The sequence below is a fragment of the Mus caroli genome, unplaced genomic scaffold (genome assembly GCF_978045245.1).
Source record: "Mus caroli unplaced genomic scaffold, Mus_caroli_1 scaffold_1, whole genome shotgun sequence".
In the NCBI taxonomy this organism is placed as follows: domain Eukaryota; kingdom Metazoa; phylum Chordata; class Mammalia; order Rodentia; family Muridae; genus Mus; species Mus caroli.
Window position 1 is genome coordinate 159,283,839 of NW_028227256.1, and position 18,610 is coordinate 159,302,448.

General features: G+C 40.0%; 1 long non-coding RNA gene across 1 annotated transcript in view; it reads right to left on the bottom strand.

Moving 5' to 3' along the window:
- Window positions 1–3,668: 3,668 nt before the first annotated feature.
- The window catches only part of LOC147006181 (uncharacterized), a 102,442-nt gene continuing 87,500 nt past the window's right edge, over window positions 3,669–18,610 (bottom strand). Inside the window, exon 3 of the long non-coding RNA XR_015046550.1 lies at window positions 3,669–3,754. This is a non-coding gene — a long non-coding RNA (uncharacterized LOC147006181). The remainder of the gene's footprint in view (window positions 3,755–18,610) is intronic.

Consider the following 18,610-nt stretch of genomic DNA (forward strand, 5'->3'; position numbering starts at 1 on the left):
ACTGTGCTTTCCCACCCCTGGACCAACAACATAAGACTGTAGTATGCCAGTACTCAAAGAAGACAAGAAACTTTATTCAGCCTGAGTTCTCTGTATGTAAAATCAAATCCAAGGACATCTAATTGCACCTTCCCCATCATCAGAAATTCATTCTAGGTAGACTTGCCATGTGCCCGCTCAGAAAAAGATGCAACCCCTGTCAGGTCCAACAAACATAATTGCTACCACCACCTCTTCCCTCCACCAGTTGTAGATGATCTAATGGTTTTCTTTGGGAAGTAGCCCTCTTGGAAGATGGGTTCTTACCTTTGAACCACAATGGGAAGATCTCTGTGGAAGAAATATTTCTTTCTTTAGAGAATGTTTCTCTACAAGGGATTAGGTTGGAAGCATTCGGTAGTGGATTCAAGGATCATTTTAAATTGGGCCCGCATGCTTCCTTTGTAACAGAGGGCAATATGGTTGTGGTGACCTACAACCAGAAAATTATTTCATTGCTACTTCATAAATATAATTTTGCTACTGTCATGAATCAAAATGTAATATCTGATAGGATATCTGACAGGTGACCCCTGTGAAAGGGTTGTTTGATCACCCAGAGGGTTATGATCCATAGGTTGAGAACCATTAGGCTACACCATACACAGGCTCTCAAATTGTATGAACACCTTATGTTCAGGAAATTATTTCTTTTTCCTGTTCTCACAAATCCTGTTACAGAAAAAGTGCAGCACAGTTCTTCGTGAATAGGTTTCTCTGGGATTGCTAGCTATGAGTCATCTTGGCAGTGAGTATGAATATTGGTTAGACGTTATTACGGGTATGTCTTGTGAGGGTGCTTGAGCATGAGACCAGTGTTTGAACTATGGAGCAGGGTAAAGAAAATCTGCCCTCTGAAGTGCCTGGTATGACTGATCAGGCGAGGTGAGGCCCAATGGATAGGGAAAGCTGATTGGCTATGGATCGAGGAGACCTTCCCCTGGTAGTCATTTTGACCTTCCATGGTTGGTCAAAGTGCAAAATGAAGCATTGGCTCATTTGGGTCTCCAGCCTGCTACCTGAAGATTCTAGAATTCCTCAGCTTTCACAACTCTTATTCTCTCTCAGTCTCTCCACCCTCTTTCTCTCTATTACTTAGAAATTACATTGCTTCTATTTTATGAAATGTCCTGATAATGCCTAAATAAATAAAATTTAACACATTAAATTTAATGTGTTTTAAAATATATTTTGCTATTTGTTCAATTTTTGTCAATATATTTTGACAATAGTTGGGAGGAAAAGATTCCATACTTTTCTGTAGAATGTCTAGTCTTGTTTTCTTCTTAGTTTTGTTTTAATTATGTGTGTGTGTTGGGAGGAATATGTACACATGTGGCAGCAGTCCTCTGAGGGCAAAAGAGGCATCAGGTATCTTGGAGCTTGAGTTACAGGTCGTTGTGAGCTTTCATGTGAATATAAGACCCACACTCAGGTTCTCCAGAACAACACACAGCACTTTTCACCTCTGACCTATCACTCCACTCCCAGCCATGTTTTATGAAAGACAGTAAAGTACACATTGAGGTAACAGTATCTCAACAGCTTGTAACACAGGGTACACCCAAACACTTATGCGAGCTTAAGGGAGCAATTAGACTATCTTTTGATTTCTAGGAATAAGAAAAAAGGAGAGCCATCTACAGCAGGGATCCAAGTCATTTTATGATAGTTGGCACCTTACCAAAATGTCGCTTAATTTCTGTAACAACCTAACTAGAAGAAGTGTGTGAAATTGTGATTCGTATTGATATTGTCCAGAAAACGGGCTCCAGTAGAAGGGGAGCGGGGTGGGGAGTTTTCTTTAGGAAGTTTTCCTAAAGGAGACATGATGACATTTCCCTCTAGTGGCTAAAGAGATATTAAATCAGTTGAGGAGAATTTAGGAGAACTCAGTAAAATGAGAATGCTTTGGCAAAGGGTAGCACCTACCTGTGGGCCTTCTTCCTTTGTTAACTCACACCCACAATCATAGCCTTCTGTTTTCTTTCTATGGCTTTCTCTTCTTTCCATCTTCCTTCTTTTTGAATATAATGGTTGCCAGACATATGCTAGACATAATTGCCACAAATAAGAAACACTTTGACCAAGCTAGAGCAATGGCTCAGTGGTTAAGAGCACTGACTACTCTTCCGAAGGTCCTGAGTTCAGATCCCAGCAACCACAGCAACCACATGGTGGCTCACAAAGCTACAGTGTACTCATATGCATTAAAGAAAGAAAGAAAGAAAGAAAGAAAGAAAGAAAGAAAGAAAGAAAGAAAGAAAGAAAGGAAGGAAGGAAGGAAGGAAGGAAGGAAGGAAGGAAGGAAGGAAGGAAGGAAGGAAGGAAGAAAGAAAGAAAGAAAGAAAGAAAGAAAGAAAGAAAGAAAGAAAGAAAGAAAGAAAGAAAGAAAGAAAGGAAGGAAGGAAGAAAGAAAGAATGAAAGAAAGGTGTAAGAGGAAAACAGCACATGTGTGCTATGGTACTTGCTTTGACCAAATGTTCTAATTGCACTAGGAAAGGTTGATTAAAAATAAATAAAAGAAATCCAGCTACAGGAGGCCAGTATGAAGCTGTTGACGTGAAAGGGTGTGGCATTGAGGTTGTGTTTCTGTTACCTGGGTTTCCCTGAGCACCAAAAAATAATGTTTCTGCTCTGGTCCTCCCTCTGAAGATATTTTTTTCTGTCTATTTTATTTCTATACATTTTCTCCACTGTTGACATAAGATACAGTTATTTTTCCAAAATGAGTAAGAGTTAGTTTATTCTGAGACAAATATGAGTGATCATGATCTAAAAATATGTGACTCAGGTTGGCCTGAATGCCAGCCATACTCCACTGTAGATGAAGTTACAGGAACCTTTAAAATCACAGTACAAAAGGACAAATTTTAAATCAATGTATTTACTAGATGCATTGGTGGGGACATCAGATAAGCAAGCTGGGCTGGGCAGGAAGATATCTTCTATTAGGTTCAGGTATTTGAACAACCTTAGCTATAATGTTGGTTGAGTTAATGGCCTGCTAAGCTTAAAGATATATTCTAAACATTGTACCTAGCAATCACAAAGATGATAGGTCAGTCATAGATGGTGGTTGTAGATGCTTATTCAAGAGATTGAAGACAATCCAAGTTAACCCTGGCCTTCATCTAGAGCATCCTATTTCCTATCTCTCCATAGTGATGAAGTTCTAGTCTAGCATTATTCAAGATCTTTGACACAAATGGGCTTCCTCCAAGAACATCAAGCCACACCATTCAAACTTACTTTTCTACATTAGATTTGTGATTCTTCTCTTCACCAACTTCATGATTTCTTTTAAAAGTACATGTTTTGTGTTCAAAAGTGGAGTGCTCTCAACACTTGGCTCCAAATATGTGGGACTTAAACACCAACAATCAATATAAGCATCAATAATACACACAATGATTTCATTTAATTCTGTCACTAAGAGTCCAGTGTTGGCACAGATTCCACAGGCTAAGGACTTAGTCTGAGGAGTCTACCTTTTACTTCAGATGTAAATATCACAAGTTTAGGCCACCCCCATGTCCTAGAAAGGCAGGATTCCTGTGACATCCTTCTCCTTCTTCAGTAATTTGCTCTAGTCCACACAAGTTAGGAAAAAGACTTACAAGGTTCAGTTTATTCCAAAGGATCCAATCTTCCCACTTTATTTTTCCTCTTGCTATTTAATTTTCTTCTTTCTTGCTCCTCCATCTTCCATGCCTACCAATAACAGAATCAAATAAATACATAAATAAATATAAATAAACACCAAAATAACTGATCATCAAAGATTTAAAACATCTAGTTTTGATAGTGAGCAATCAGCTCCAAGAGAGTTCAAGCAAGCAGCCGAAAAAACTCACCCAAGACCTGATGAGAGGCCCACACACATGACTAAGACCATAACTCAACATGATAAAGGCTGCATAGAGCAAATACTATTCTTAGTAGGGAAAAATGGAAACTTCCCCCCCTAAAATTAGGAATTTAATAAAGACAAGAGTTTCCACACTTTCCACTCTTGTATAGTATGATACTTTAACTGTTAGCCAGAGTTTCAAGACAAGAGAAAGAAATAAAAAGTGATACAAACATGAAAGGAAGAAGTTGGTTTATCATATGATACTTAAAAAAATAAATCCTAACAGCTCCAACTTCACGTATGATCGTCACTTTCAACAACTAGTAGGCTACAAACCCCACAAAACAACATAAATAGATTTTCTACATATCAATACGGTTGTTAAGAAAAGAATTTAAGGAAAATTTCTATTTACAATAAACTTAAAAATAATAAAAGAAATACCTAGGAGCAAAAATATAACCAAAGAGGGAAATGAACTCATAAAGGGGAGCCAATATGCCAAGGAAAAAATTTGAAAAGCACTAGAAGGTTAAAAGATTTCCCTTACTCATGGATTGGTAGAATTAAAATGGAGGTATTACCAAAAACAATTCAAAGATCCCAATATAATACCTATTGGCTGCTGTTGTTCATAGGTGCTGAAGTAGAGAGAGAAGCTCACAAAGATGCTAAGCCTTCATTTTCTGAAGGAGCAGAATGGCTCAGCCTTCTTGGAAAAGATTGACACCAAGTTACTTTATTAAAAAATTGTACCAGGTTTATTGGGGCTGGGAAGGTTCCAGCTACCAAGGTTATCCTGCCCTTGCTGCCCGTGAGAGTGCACAACCCACACAAATCTCAGTCCCTTTTGATCACGGCTGGAACTCCAGATTTGCCAAGACTGTCTTTGGACCAAGGTTGGTGTAGCTGAAGGTTCTCACATGGCACCAAGTGCAGATTCTCTAGAGAGACAACATTTCTTTAGGATTCAAACAGTCTCAAAATTTCTAAGCTTCCACCGATTGACCCAAACATGACAAAGACTTTGCTAAAACAGTTCACTCAAAGACAGATACCAAGTTTTTCATTTCATTTAAAGCCAGACATAAAGAAAGGCTTTACTATACATACCACTACAAATGCCTATTAAAATCACCATATAGTCTTCATATATATAGCAAGACTAGTCCTAAAATTCATATGGAAACACAACAGACTCCAAATGGTCAAAATAATCTTAAGGGGGTGGGGGGAAGCAAAACTTGGAGGTACTGCATACCTGATTTCAAATTAGATGGCATATGGTAACAAAACATTACAACACTGGCACAAACCAGATACAGAGCCAATGGGATTGAGTAGTAGACCCCTAATGCAGCTACATACAGCCATTAGATTATTGACAAGGATGACAAAAACAGGTGTTAGAGAAAAGATTCTTCAGCAAGGAGTCCTGGGGGAACTTGATGCCTATATGTAGAACTCTAAAATTAAATCCGTTTCTTTAGTTCTGATAAAGTCATTTAATAATATGTCAGATACTTTGGAATAATTCTAAGAAATCAGAGGGGAAACACTTAAAGACATAGGGGTGCAATGACTTTCTGAAGAGAATGTTAATCACTTAGGAAATAAGAGCAAGAGGTGAGCTGTTATATACCAAAAGCCTGTGGAAGATTGCATGGGAAACAGTGTTCCATTAAAAAGCCTCTACACAGAAAGGGAGCAGTCATGTAAACAGACATTGTAGAAAATGGAGAAAACCCTTGCCAGGTATTCTTCTGACAGGGAATTATTATTTGGATAAAATGATTTTACTAACTTACTACTATACCAATAAACATTAGAAACAAACGTTTGAATCAATTGCCAAATAAATTGGACAAACAGTTCTTGAAAGAAGAAAGACTCCCTCAAAAGTGAAAAAACTGTTCAACATCTTTGCCTTTTAGAAAAATGTGAAACCAAAACTATAGCGAGAGTTGATCTCACCCCAGTTAGAATGGATATTCTGAAGAGAAGAGACAACAGATGCTGGTGTGGGCATACGAGGTAGAGAGGCAGCACAGCAGTGAACCCCTATGATGAGGGTTTAGATTAACATAGCTTTTAACATGCTGTAAGTCAGTAATGGAGTTCCTACAAGAGCTAAATTAAAATTAACCCTAAGATTGAATTTTATGGTGTTGGAGAATTCAAGTCAGAATACAAGAAAAATTTTGCACATCCAGATTTATTATGGTAGTATTCATGGTAGACAATTTATTGGATTAGCCTCTGTATCACAGATGGAAAGATGGGATAAAGAAAAGTTCATAGATAGGCACAACAGAGGATTATTCCAGTGTGAAGAAGAATGAGATCAGCAGTGCAGAAACCTAGTGGAAGCATAGATCATGATATTAAGTGAAATGTCGTGTTTGGAAAGATAAATATTGCATGTTTTCTCCCATATTCAGGTAGTAGATTTAATTTAAAATCATGAAATTGGAACTGGGATTATTTGAAAAGAGGAAGAGAAAAATAAGTTGGCAAGGAGGCAGGAACCAGCAAGGATGAACATGATCAAAGTACATCATTCGCATGAAAATGTCATAACGAAAACTCATTGCTTTGTACAGTTAATAGAAATTGCAATGACAAGGAATTACTGGGGGAGAGAATCTTCAGGATTTGGTGCTGTGCACTACAACAGTGGATTTGTCTTGACAAGAAGCATCCAGGAAGTTCAGAAACACACCAAGGTTAGAACCCTGTTTCCAGAAATTGTGTATGGGCTCACTCAGTGACGATGGCTGTGGTCTAGTTAATCTTTCCTTGATCAGGGAAGCTGCCTTTGGCTTTGTCTTCTTGGTAGCTGTGGTTTTTCTTTCCAGAATACTTGCCAGTGCTCTGGTGTTTGAAGAAGCACCTCAAGCAGTCCTTTCTATTCTAGGTTCTCTGTGTGGGAGGCCTGATTGTGTCTTCACTTTGGGATGACGTTTCTTGTATCAAACTCATCAATTAAGACCTAGAGGCGCATCCAAGAACCGGCATCCCACTTTCTGTACTTGGAAAAACAGACCAAGAGAGTTCTGAGAAATAGCTCAGAGATTGTCTAGAGAATTGCTTGCAATAGAAATAGGTAGAACAGCAGAGAAAATAATAAGTTTCTCATCTGCTTCCTCCGGAGTTGAGCAGGAAACCCTTCTGACAGTCATCTTGCCAACGTGTCTTAGCATGGCCATGACTCACCTCTATTCTCTATTTCCAGTGCGTACCCAGAGCCTGAGCTGATGAAGGCTGCCAAGTGATTACAATTCCCCTTCTATCCTTACCCTTCATTTCCTAGGCAGTCTGAGACCTGGCAAGTATGGGCCAACAAAACAGAAATGTTCCCAATAACTAACTGGAAAAAGTGATGTCACAGGCGAAACAAGAAATCAAATGCATAGACCAAACCTGTTTGTCTCTATTTCAGGAAGGCAGGTGCTGGTCTCAAAATCAGGCTTCTGAATACACAGAAAATTGCTTGTTGTTGTTGTTGTTTTTGTTTGTTTCAATGACCCATATTTGACCTTATGACGTTGAAAAATAATTCTAATTTTTTTATACTACAGAAATCCTCGAATATCTGAAAATAACCTTACTTTATAGAACTGCCATCCAAGAGCCATTCTGGTTGGCTACTATCACACGAGCTTTTCCTTTATCCTTTTTATGTCCTGTTCTTAGGCTAATTGATACAAGTAGGAACTCTGAGAAATCAACCTTTGTCCCTTTCACTCAGCTCACAACTCACAAGTTTGGAACTTGGCACTGGTTTCTGGGTAGAGAAAGTTAGTGTTTGCAAAGTTACTGAGAAGCCACAGTGATGACCACACACAGTGACCTGGAGAACACTCAGACATCCCAGTGCCCAGACCTCATCCCTGATCTTGGCACAGGTCATGTGGATGAGTTATTTCTAAAAAGTCCTGCATTAAGTCAAGTATGAGGACCATAGTGAAAAACTATAGTGTTAGCATCTAAAAGTCAAATGCCACAGAAGATGTGGTTTCACTTGATTATCCCAGAATCCTAAGCTTCTACTCCTGCCCCCACCACCCAGCCAAAGAGCAGAACTTGCTGCCCTGAGACTGCATGTTTTCAAGCTGGGATTCATTATTTTAACACTTTTCCCATCTCAAATATGTTTGTAGTTCAAGTCAAAGATAAAGATTTAATCTTGGTACAGCTATTGCACAACTGTAACAAGCTGAGCTGTGCTTCAATCCCTGCTGCCTCGTCTTCATTTCTCACCTGCCACTCGTTTTCTGTACATTGGCAATTCTCAAAGCACAGCTCCCTGGACTGTGCCACCATCACCACTTGTGAATATCTAGAACTTGCAGATCCTTGGGCTCCATCTACTGAGTCTGAAACTGAAGTGGGATCCAGAAATCTGTCTTTCAACAACCTTTCATGTGCTTCTAATACATGCTTGCCTTAGGGTTTTACTGCTGTGAACAGACACCATGACCAAGGCGAGTCTTATAAGCACAACATTTAATTAGGGATGGTTTGCATGTTCAGAGGTTTCTGAAGGCTGCTAGCAGAATACTGGCTTCCAAGTAGCTAGAATGCAGGTCTTAAAGCCCATGCCCACAAAGACACATCTACTCCAACAAGGCCACACTTTCTAATAGTGTCACTCTCTAGGCCGAGCATATATAAACAATCACAATGCTGCACACAGCTGGAGTGCTCCTGCATTGAATCGTTGTAAGATGGGAATATTTACCATGTACTGTGAAGATTAGAGATAACCAAGACTCTATAAAGAAGGTAGGGAGGGTGTCTGGTTATGCTTTAGGGTAGAACACAGAGTCCACCATTAATTCAAATAGCACAAGCTACAGGCAGCATAAGAAGCCAATGGGCTTAATCAAGGGACCATAAATCGAGAATGTCTTTCTGTTTTATTTCCCACTATCCTTTTCTGTTGGTTCTGTATCCTTGGATTTCCTTTGAGTGAATGGTTCCCTCTGGGGACTTGCACACACCAGTGTGAAAATTATCCTCCCATGGAGGATGTGAGTTGCAAAATTGGAATGTAAGTATAGTACCTGTAAACTTTTTATCAACAAGCTAATAGAAAGCACGGTTTGGAGGGAGAGCTAGGGTTTGTCATTAAAGATGCTTCTCACTTAGAGCTCATCAGTATAGCAGCTCTTGGTAACAAGTAGCCCAGCATGAAAAATAGAATATTTTCATTTTTTAAAAAATGTTTTTATTTTTATATATTCAACTGTCTACTAACCTATATTTTAGACTTCACTTCCCTCCTAGCAATGGGCTTCCTAGATGAAGCCAAAAGATTTTCTCAAGACAAGGAAATTCCTTTTTACTTCTTTAAATATCTCCAATGATGAAATTGTAGTAGAAATAAAAATCAAATACATTTCTATAATGTACAAGAACCTCATGATTGTCCCTTGTACATGGTCTGACCTTCTCAATCCAAGCATCTCCCTTATTCATGTTCAGGAGACTATGGTCGTTGTGTTCTGGTGTTCTTCAACAAGTTAATCTTCTTCATATTGCAAGGCCCCATACTTGACCCCCGACTTTCACATGCCTATTCTCTCTTTGACCCTGTATGGTTCAAGTCAAATACTATACAGCTATCCTATATTAGACAGTCCTTCCATGGGCAGTGTCCCATTTACTTGTAAGCAGCATTTTTAGGTAAGGGAAGCTGTCTAGCCCATTCCTTTTGCATGTGTTGTTAGCTTAGTAGTTTTCCTCATTGTTTGTCTCTCTTTGCTCAGAAACTGGGTGTCATAAAAGTAGGAATCGCTCCATCTTGTTGGGTAGAATACCATGATAAATATTGTCTGAATAAGTAAATATACCCATTAGTGTGTGTATTCCTTTGAGCTCATTGCTGCAAGCCTATAATCTCAATTATGCAGGAGACTGAGGTAGGAAGATGGTGAATTCAAGACCTCCCTAGGTCACAGACTGAGTTCAAGGCCAGCCTGAATATCCTAACAAAACGCTGTTTCAAAATCTCAAGGAAATCAAAAAGAGTGAGTGGCAGTGAAACTATAGTCCAGGAGAGGTTCACATGTATAAATTGTACAAGGTCCTTGCTTTGATCCCCAGTACGGACAAAGTGTGTGTGCATGAGAAAGAGAGAGGGGGAGGGGAAGAGGGAAAGGGAGGGACAGAGGGAGGGAGGTAAAGAGAGAGGAGAAAGTAGAAAGAAAAGTGGGGATATTTGGAGAGAGAAAGGAGACCAAAAAGAAAGGAAGGAGAAAAAGGAGAGAGAGAATTAGGAAAGAGAAACACCACGTTTCCTCTCTGATCTAGACTTTAATATATGTATATGGTATGGAAGCAGGAGGGAGGCTATTTGATAGAAAGAAGGGGGAGAGCAGACAAGAGAAGGTTCTGAGGGGTGAATATGAAAGAAATCCAACCATGTATGTATGAAAGTGTTACAATGAAACCCATTATTTTATAGGCCAACTAAAAATATTAATACAGAAAGTGTACTTGGTGTTACTCTTTCCTTGTGTCAGGAAGGCCCTCTAACCACTCAACAATTAGATGTTCCTCCCCCTGGATAAAATCATCCTCTCCCTTTGCCTTCAGTGAAATGTCTGCAACCTGGAATGCAGCATGGTAATTCATATTCTAGTCCTTCTTTCAAAAAAGAAAAACACATAATAGGATATATGCAAACCACAATCATGTTATCTAATAAATGTAACTTAACAAGTAAGTGAATTTACCTGCCTCGTAAGTGTTCTATCTATAAAGTTAAGGAAGAAAAAATGAAATATCCAGGTAAACTTTTTATTTTAAAAGTTTGTGCTAAAGTGGAAAGAGGCTTGAGAGAAAAGATGACCTCATTTGATAAGGAACCCGTGTGTCACTTTGCCCAAACTTCCACTAAAGAGGCAGCACCCCTATAATATCCTTAAAAGCTTCTCCTTGCCTGTTTTCACCCTATTATGTCATAAGACAACCCATGCCATGTTTGAAAAGTTTGAAGTATTGGCTGATTCTTTCCAATAACGAATTTAAACTTGCCTGTCTAAACTCTCGCCATGTATTTACAGATCACTGTTATTCACGGTGCTGTACAGCTACTATTTTGATGTTGGTACTGTGCACAAAGTGATTGTCTTTTCATAGCTTTACTGCAACAGGCTCTTATTTAGAAATAAAAGTCCTGCACCAGGATTCTTTCATGTTGCTGCTATCTCAAATCTTCTGTCAGGTTTTATATGAGGATATACTCTGCAATGGGGGGAATTAATCTAGTTTGCTTTAGGATTTTCCCAAAAATTAAACATTACCTTAGGGGTTGAATTCAAAATTAAACATTACTTTAGGGGTTTGTTTGTTTCCAGTTCTTTATCAGCAACTGTTCTCACAGTATTCTGGCTCTCAGAAAGAGGTGCCCAGAGACAAACGTGAACAACCTCAAGAACAGCCTCCACGGCTTGTTTCTCTTCAGATTTGAACTCACAACTCCATTGTCTAGGTGCTAATTTTCCTACTTCTACTTCACCTCCCATCTAAACAAGATGCGTGCCCCAACACCACAACACAGAATGCACAAACCCAGGAACTGTAGCTCCCAACGGCCACATGTAACTTTGTCAAAACCTTGGGAATTTCCTTCTCTTGTTCTGACAGGCACTGACTCTCTGACCTTCAAGGCATTCAGCAAGGTTTGTGTTTATCAATTTTCTTCCCAAACCATGAGGTGATCTAATTAATCTAAGACCTTTTTTTTTTTTTTTGCATGACTTTACATTGCCTCTGGCAAGTGAAACGGAAAACTGTTCGAAACCAAAACATTCCTGAGCCGGGAACGCAGCACACTTTATCAGCCTTCTCTATCTTAGACATTGATAGTGTCTGTCTGGGGTGCAGTCAGTGCATACGTTCACAGTAACATCTAGACTGATGCTATAGATTCTCAGGATCTTCCACACATGCCTATGTGCACAGGACACTCGGCATCACCGGCACATACAGGTTCACTCTCTGCTCTACTCGCCAGCTCCTGGAAGGAACCCGGCAGAAAGCCATAGTGAGAAGGTCCAATCCACTTGCCACCCTCATTTCTAAGTCCTCTCGTCCTGGGACTGGAATGCTCCACCCACACTCTGCTTTTCCATTGTCCACAACCACTGCTCCAGCATCCTTCTCGGACTTGCATCTAAAGGCATCACCAATGTTCCCTCCAACAAACACTCTGCTGTTGTGTGCTGCTGCTCCTAAGGATCCACTGGAAACCCCAGTGGTGTTAAGAACAATGGTGATAGTCTATTAGGTAATGTTAAGTGGAGTTTAAGTGCCAGCTGTTGCCCCTAAGTTTCCTGGAGATGAAGCCTAGTTCTACCATTTACTAGTGAACGAACAGGCAACATTTGATCTCTGATCCAATTTCATTATCGGCAGTATAGAGATAATAAGCATTTTATAGTGTTGTTAGTAATATAGAATTCATAGGACTTCTATGGAAAATAACTAGGATGTAATATATACACAAATACTAGATCAGTTATTATTTCTTGTTATTACTACCAATAAAGCATTTTAAATGTATTATACAGATAAGTGATTATAAAAATTACAGGAATGGCTGCCTTGATAGAAACTTAGAATTCAGAAAACATTTTGGGCAGAGCAGTGGTGGCGTATGCCTTTAATCCCAGCACTTGGGAGGCAGAGGCAGGTGGATTTCTGACTTTGAGGCCAGCCTGGTCTACAGAGTAAGTTCCAGGACAGCCTGGGCTACACAGAGAAACCCTGTCTTGAAAAAAACATAAATAAATAAATAAATAAATAAATAAATAAAATAAAATTAAATAAAATTAAATTAAATAAAAATTAAAAAAACCAAAATAACCAAAAAAACACCAGAAAATATTTTGGGGTGCTGTTTAGGGAATATTAATGAGACTATTAATTATTATTAATGAGAATATTAATGGTCATCACTTTTTTAAAAAGACATCTGAGATAACTGAAGCCCGAACACTAATCTAGCAGTTCTCTTCATGTGAGAGGAATTCTGGGGGATAGTCAGACACAGATTTATTTTCTTGAGACATTCAACCGTGTAGCCAGGCTGCACTCAAATTGTTCTCAAGTAGCCTAGGAAGCCTTGAGCTTGCTCTTTTTCCAGTCTCGTCCCTCCTAGTGTTGGGATTAGAGATGAGCACCCTCTGTGCTGGGCTGATAGAAGGGTTCAGAGCACTAAATTTCCCTGTGCTCAGCTTCTATGAAGCACTCTTAGAAAGTCTATCCTTTACAATAAAGGATAACTTATCTTTTCCCTCATTTTGAAAAAAAAAATTTCCTCCCTGTCCTAAAGATGTTTCCGAGTATAAAAACATGACAGATAAGGATCAAGGGAACAACCCTCTTGGCATTGGTACCCAGAAGCAAAGAACTCTTAATAAGCCTTTGGGGGATGCACCACAAGTCAAGCAGTTTTCAGCTCCTTTGGTTTTAGAAGATAAGGAAGAGGATTTAAGCAGTTCTTCAGCCGGGAGATCCTTAAACTAACTCTTCCTCCTCTTCTGAGCCAAGCGCTGGCACTTCACACCAAAGGAAGATGCTTATCGGAGTAGGTGCCATTCTGTCCCCACTCCTAACTGCACAATTATGGGAGTACACGTTTTCTAACAACATTGTTATGTCGAAAATCAAAAATGAAAACAAAATGGATGTTCAACCCTGTCACATTTTAGCCATAAGGTTCATTCACAGATATGCAGACTAACTAGAAAATAAAGTCCTGTTTAAAGTTTTATCCATTTACATTACGCCCCACAAATTTTACATCCCTATTTAATCAATTGCTTTCTAGTTAGTATAGTAATTCAATTTTGGGAGAGTTTTAAATGTTGAAATTTAAACATATATAGATATACCTATAGATTTGTTACATAGATTTTTTAATAAGGTAATTAATGTAAGACTTTTAGGACAATGTAGTTATTTTAGGATAAAATTATGTGGCAAAAGTAAGTGATAAACATTTCAAATACCTAGGGTTGTTGTGGATAGCCCTGGTACTGTGTTTTATTTTGATGCTAATTTAGTTTCTCCAAGAGGGGCTACTTGGAATGAAGAGTCTTACTCTGAACTTCATGTGACCCTTCTAATGAATAAAGAAACCAATCACTGGGCAAGTAGGCAGGATTTCCATGTCAGAGAGTGGAAGAGACAAGGCAGGAGAGAGATAAGTGTTTTGAATGGGGACAGCAGGAGGTCAAGATGTAGCTACAAGTATGTCCCCACCCCCACCCCCCACTGCCACCCGCGGTTTAGATGGCGAATCCACTAGGATTCGCCGCAAGAGGATTTATATTTAATATGGCTTACAAGATTCTAAACCGGGCATGGTGGCTCACACCTTTAATCCCAGCACTTGGGAGGCAGAGGCAGGCAGATTTCTGAGTTCGAGGACAACCTGGTCTACAGAGTGAGTTCCAGGACAGCAGCCAGGGCTAAACAGAGAAACCCTGTCTCGAAAAAAAAAAAAAAAAAAAAAAGAGAGAAAGATTAGGATTCTAGTTGTTGTGCCCAGAGATTGAATTACCTGTTGATTCTGAATTAAGTTTGTGTGGTGTTTTCCTTCATGCTGCGACTCAACTGGGTTACAGAGAGAAATGTATGGCAGCAAAGCATGGCAGGCGGATTTCTGAGTTCGAGGCCAGCCTGGTCTACAAAGTGAGTTCCAGGACAGCCAGAGCTATACAGAGAAACCCTGTCTCGAAAAACCAAAAAAAAAAAAAAAAAAAAAAGAAGGGCACCCCAAAAGACCGTGGGAATTTAAAAGAGTAGGGCTGGCGTGGTAGTGACCCGCCAACGGGAACTTGGAAAGTCGGGTGGTGAGATTTTGGAACTCCGGGTTAAACAGTCTGCCAGAGATGAGAACCAAGCCCGTCCGTGCCTTGCCGGGAGGTAGCATGGATTGCATTTTTAATATTTTTACACTACATATGGTCACCTATTTTAATAAGAGTGTCGAATCATTATGATATTTGGATCCCACTGGATATATTTTAAATGATTTAAAGTTTGATAATAATATGTATAATATGCCTTTCAATATCTAAACTTAGAGTAGAAAATTGGGCTTAAAGATATAAGATGCCCTGCATAGCTTTAGACTCTTTAGGGACTACACGCATATGAGTATGCTTTAGCATCCTGTCCTTTAGCTGTTAGTGATCACCCTAGGACTCGCATGTATTGTGCTGAGACCAAAGAGTGGGCAGGATTTACGGTTGTGCAGTTTCCTAGAAGACCACTTATACATGAGGTCTGATATCATGTCACATAACCCTTTTCTCTGCTGTACTTTCTGGGTCTAAACTTCATTTCTCTAGGATGAACCTCTGTTACAACTAACCCCTGGAAACCTGGAGAAAGCCTAGTTTTGCTTTATTCCTTCTTGGTCCCCCCATAATATTGAAGTTTAAGACTGAGTTTGCTACTGTTTCTACAGTCAAATTTCATTCCTTTCGGAATTATAGAGGAAAAAAAATGTTGTACAAATAGGAGATTTTGCTGATGCCCAACTTACAAACACACAGATCAGAGAGAAAGGGCTTTAAAAATCTGGATAGGAAGCCACAGAGATGAGCTCAAGTAGGCAACCTGGAACAGTGCGAGAAAGGGGCAGGCTAGCGCTAGGGTGAAGCAGACCACAGCACCTTCTTGCATTAGCCATTAGGCAGTGTGGGGTGAGGTGGGGGTACAAAAATGAGCCTAAGAAATTAGGGAGACTTGAGGGACTCTGTGGACTCCCCTTCAGTCCCTGGATGGATGAAATAACCTTAGGGGTTTAAAAGAAGGACTCTGAGCCTTGTTTCCAGGGTAAGAAGATGCCAGCTGTTAATTGGTTTTATTCATTGATCAGCTATGGAAAGTCTATGATGCACAGGCCACCAATCAAGATGCTGTGTAAACAGACATGGCTTCCTTTGTCTAGGATCTCACAGTTCAGTGGGAGTCATTGAAACCTCAGTAACTGAGGGTGTGAACTGCTGTAAAGACAAAGGAGAGAGTTCCAGGAGGGCATTAGAAAGTACTTATGGTTCTAAATCAGCCTGCATTTTTGTTGTTGTTGTTGTTGTTTGTTTTTTGGTTTTGTTTGTTTGGGTTTTTTTGGACATCATAGTGTGTGTTTATTTGTTTGTTTGTTTGTTTGGATATCATGGTGCCTAATACCAAAAGAAGTGTCAAGAAGTCAAAGTAAAAACACAGTTAAGGCTTGATCACATCTTAAATTAACCAAAAAGACTGATGGAGGCAACAGAATAACAAAATTGATTCCCCAAAGCACCCAAGAAACCATCCATTATCTTATACACGCACTTTCTGTCTACATGTCAATTTCTTACTTGCATGCAACCTCCTCTTAAGTCTAAACCACAGTTAACCATGCACCACCATTGACATGTGAGAAAATGTCCTGTGACTATCATTCTGGAAGAGAGGTAGCAGGTATTAGTGCGTGGGAAATGCCCCAAGTGCACTTCATTTTTCTGGTGGAGGTGGTGGGAAAATTGCCCATGATAAAATACAGAAGTGCCTTCTGCAGGAATGTGCCCTCGGTCTGCTGTGAGTCATCACCTGCTCAGCTTGACAGATGGACTTTTTTCCTTCACTGTGGTGGGTCCCTATGACTCACACATAGAAGACATTTGAAAGAATGCTGTGCTCATCTAAGAAAAATGTGATTCTCTGGGAAAAGCAAAACTGATGGGAGAATGCTTGCCAATGAGAAAACACCAGACTTACAAATGCAGTTCAAGGGAAAAATAATACAGGTATGGAGAGAATGTGGCACAGTCATCTCCTGTCACTAGGATGATACTTTCAGGAGCTCACCTTCCCCAAAGACAGGAAACCCTTGTAACATGCCTCTAAGGCCAGCATTGGCAAGAGTAGAGTCTGGATAAGTATTTAAAACTTCCCAACCTACCTATCAACTGAAAACTAGGACAACTTCATTTGCCAGGGTTAAGAAATGAAACACTTCCTCAGTTGGGGACTTTTTGGGAGTATCCCTGTGAGCCTCTCAGCTAGGAGGAAATTAAATTCCAGAGAAGATCCGCAATTACTGAGTGTGTGGCTCAGCTGCAGTCTCAGAGAGCCCTACAGGAAGCCTCGTGCCCCTTGAGCTTTGCTTAGATCTATAAAAACCCAAAGCTGTGATCCCAAGAGAATGTGGTGATGTTGGTCAAAGGATATGTCGCTGGAGCTAGGAGCAACAGAAATTCCAGAGATCTTTAGAGCCTATGCCTAGTGCTGATATAAGCCTGAAAAGGTACAGAGACTGAATAGCAAATTGTAGCACAAAATGAGATTCCTGTGAGATTGTACATTTGTTAATTAGCTACATTTAGCCATTCTGTAGTTCATATATTAGAAACTATTTTAAAATGGTATGCTATGCATGATTAATAATACAATCTTGAGGATTGGTGGGAGCCATCTTGGTTCCGGGACTCCGTCGAAAGTAGTCAGTACAGGTGAGAGTGTGCACCACAGAAGCTGAAAGCTTCTGGGACAGACAGAAGCCACAGAGCTTCTGAGGCAGCGCCCTTTTCGGGCTCCAGATATCCGGACACCTTCCCGGCCAGAGGACAGGTGTCTGCCCAGCCCGGGAGGCTTTTGCTTCAGGATCAACAGAAGACATCTTGGTTCTGAGACTCTGCTCAAAGTTGTCTGCACAGGTGAGAGTGTGAACTACAGAAGCTAACAGCTTCTGTGACAGGCCAAAGCAACACAGCTTCTGGGAAAGGTCCTGTTTTGGGCCTTCATCTTCAGCCAGGAGGAGGTCCAAATGCCAGATATCTGTGCACCTTCCCTGTAAGAGGAGAGTTTGCCTGCAGAGAGTGCTCTGACCACTGAAACTCAGAGGAGAGAGCTAGTCTCCCAGGTCTGCTGATAGACAGTAACAGAATCACCAGATAAACAATCTCTAAACAGAGACAACTATAACAACCAACTCCAGAGATTACCAGATGGCAAAAGGTAAATGTAAGAATCTTACTAACAGAAAGCAAGACCACTCACCATCATCAGAACCCAGCACTCCCACTTCGCCCAGTCCAGGGCACCCCATTACACCCCATAAGCTAGACCCGGATTTAAAAGCATATCTCATGATGATGGTAGAGGACATCAAGAAGGACTTTAATAACTCACTTAAAGAAATACAGGAGAACACCGCTAAACAGGTAGAAGACATTAAAGAGGAAGCACAAAAATCCCTTAAAGAATTGCAGGAAAACACAAACAAACAGGTGATGGAATTGAATAAAACCATCCAAGGCCTAAAAAGGGAAGTAGACACAATAAAGAAAACCCAAAGTGAGGCAACGCTGGAGAAAGAAACCCTAGGAAAGAAATCTGGAACCATAGATGTGAGCATCAGCAACAGAATACAAGAAATGGAAGAGAGAATCTCAGGTGCAGAAGATTCCATAGAGAACATCGGCACAACAATCAAAGAAATGCAAAATGCAAAAAGATCCTAACTCAAAACATCCAGGAAATCCAGGACTCAACGAGAAGACCAAACCTACGGATAATAGGAGTAGATGAGAATGAAGATTTTCAACTCAAAGGACCAGCAAATATCTTCAACAAAATTATAGAAGAAAACTTCCCAAACCTAAAGGAAGAGATGCCCATGATACATACATGAAGCCTACAAA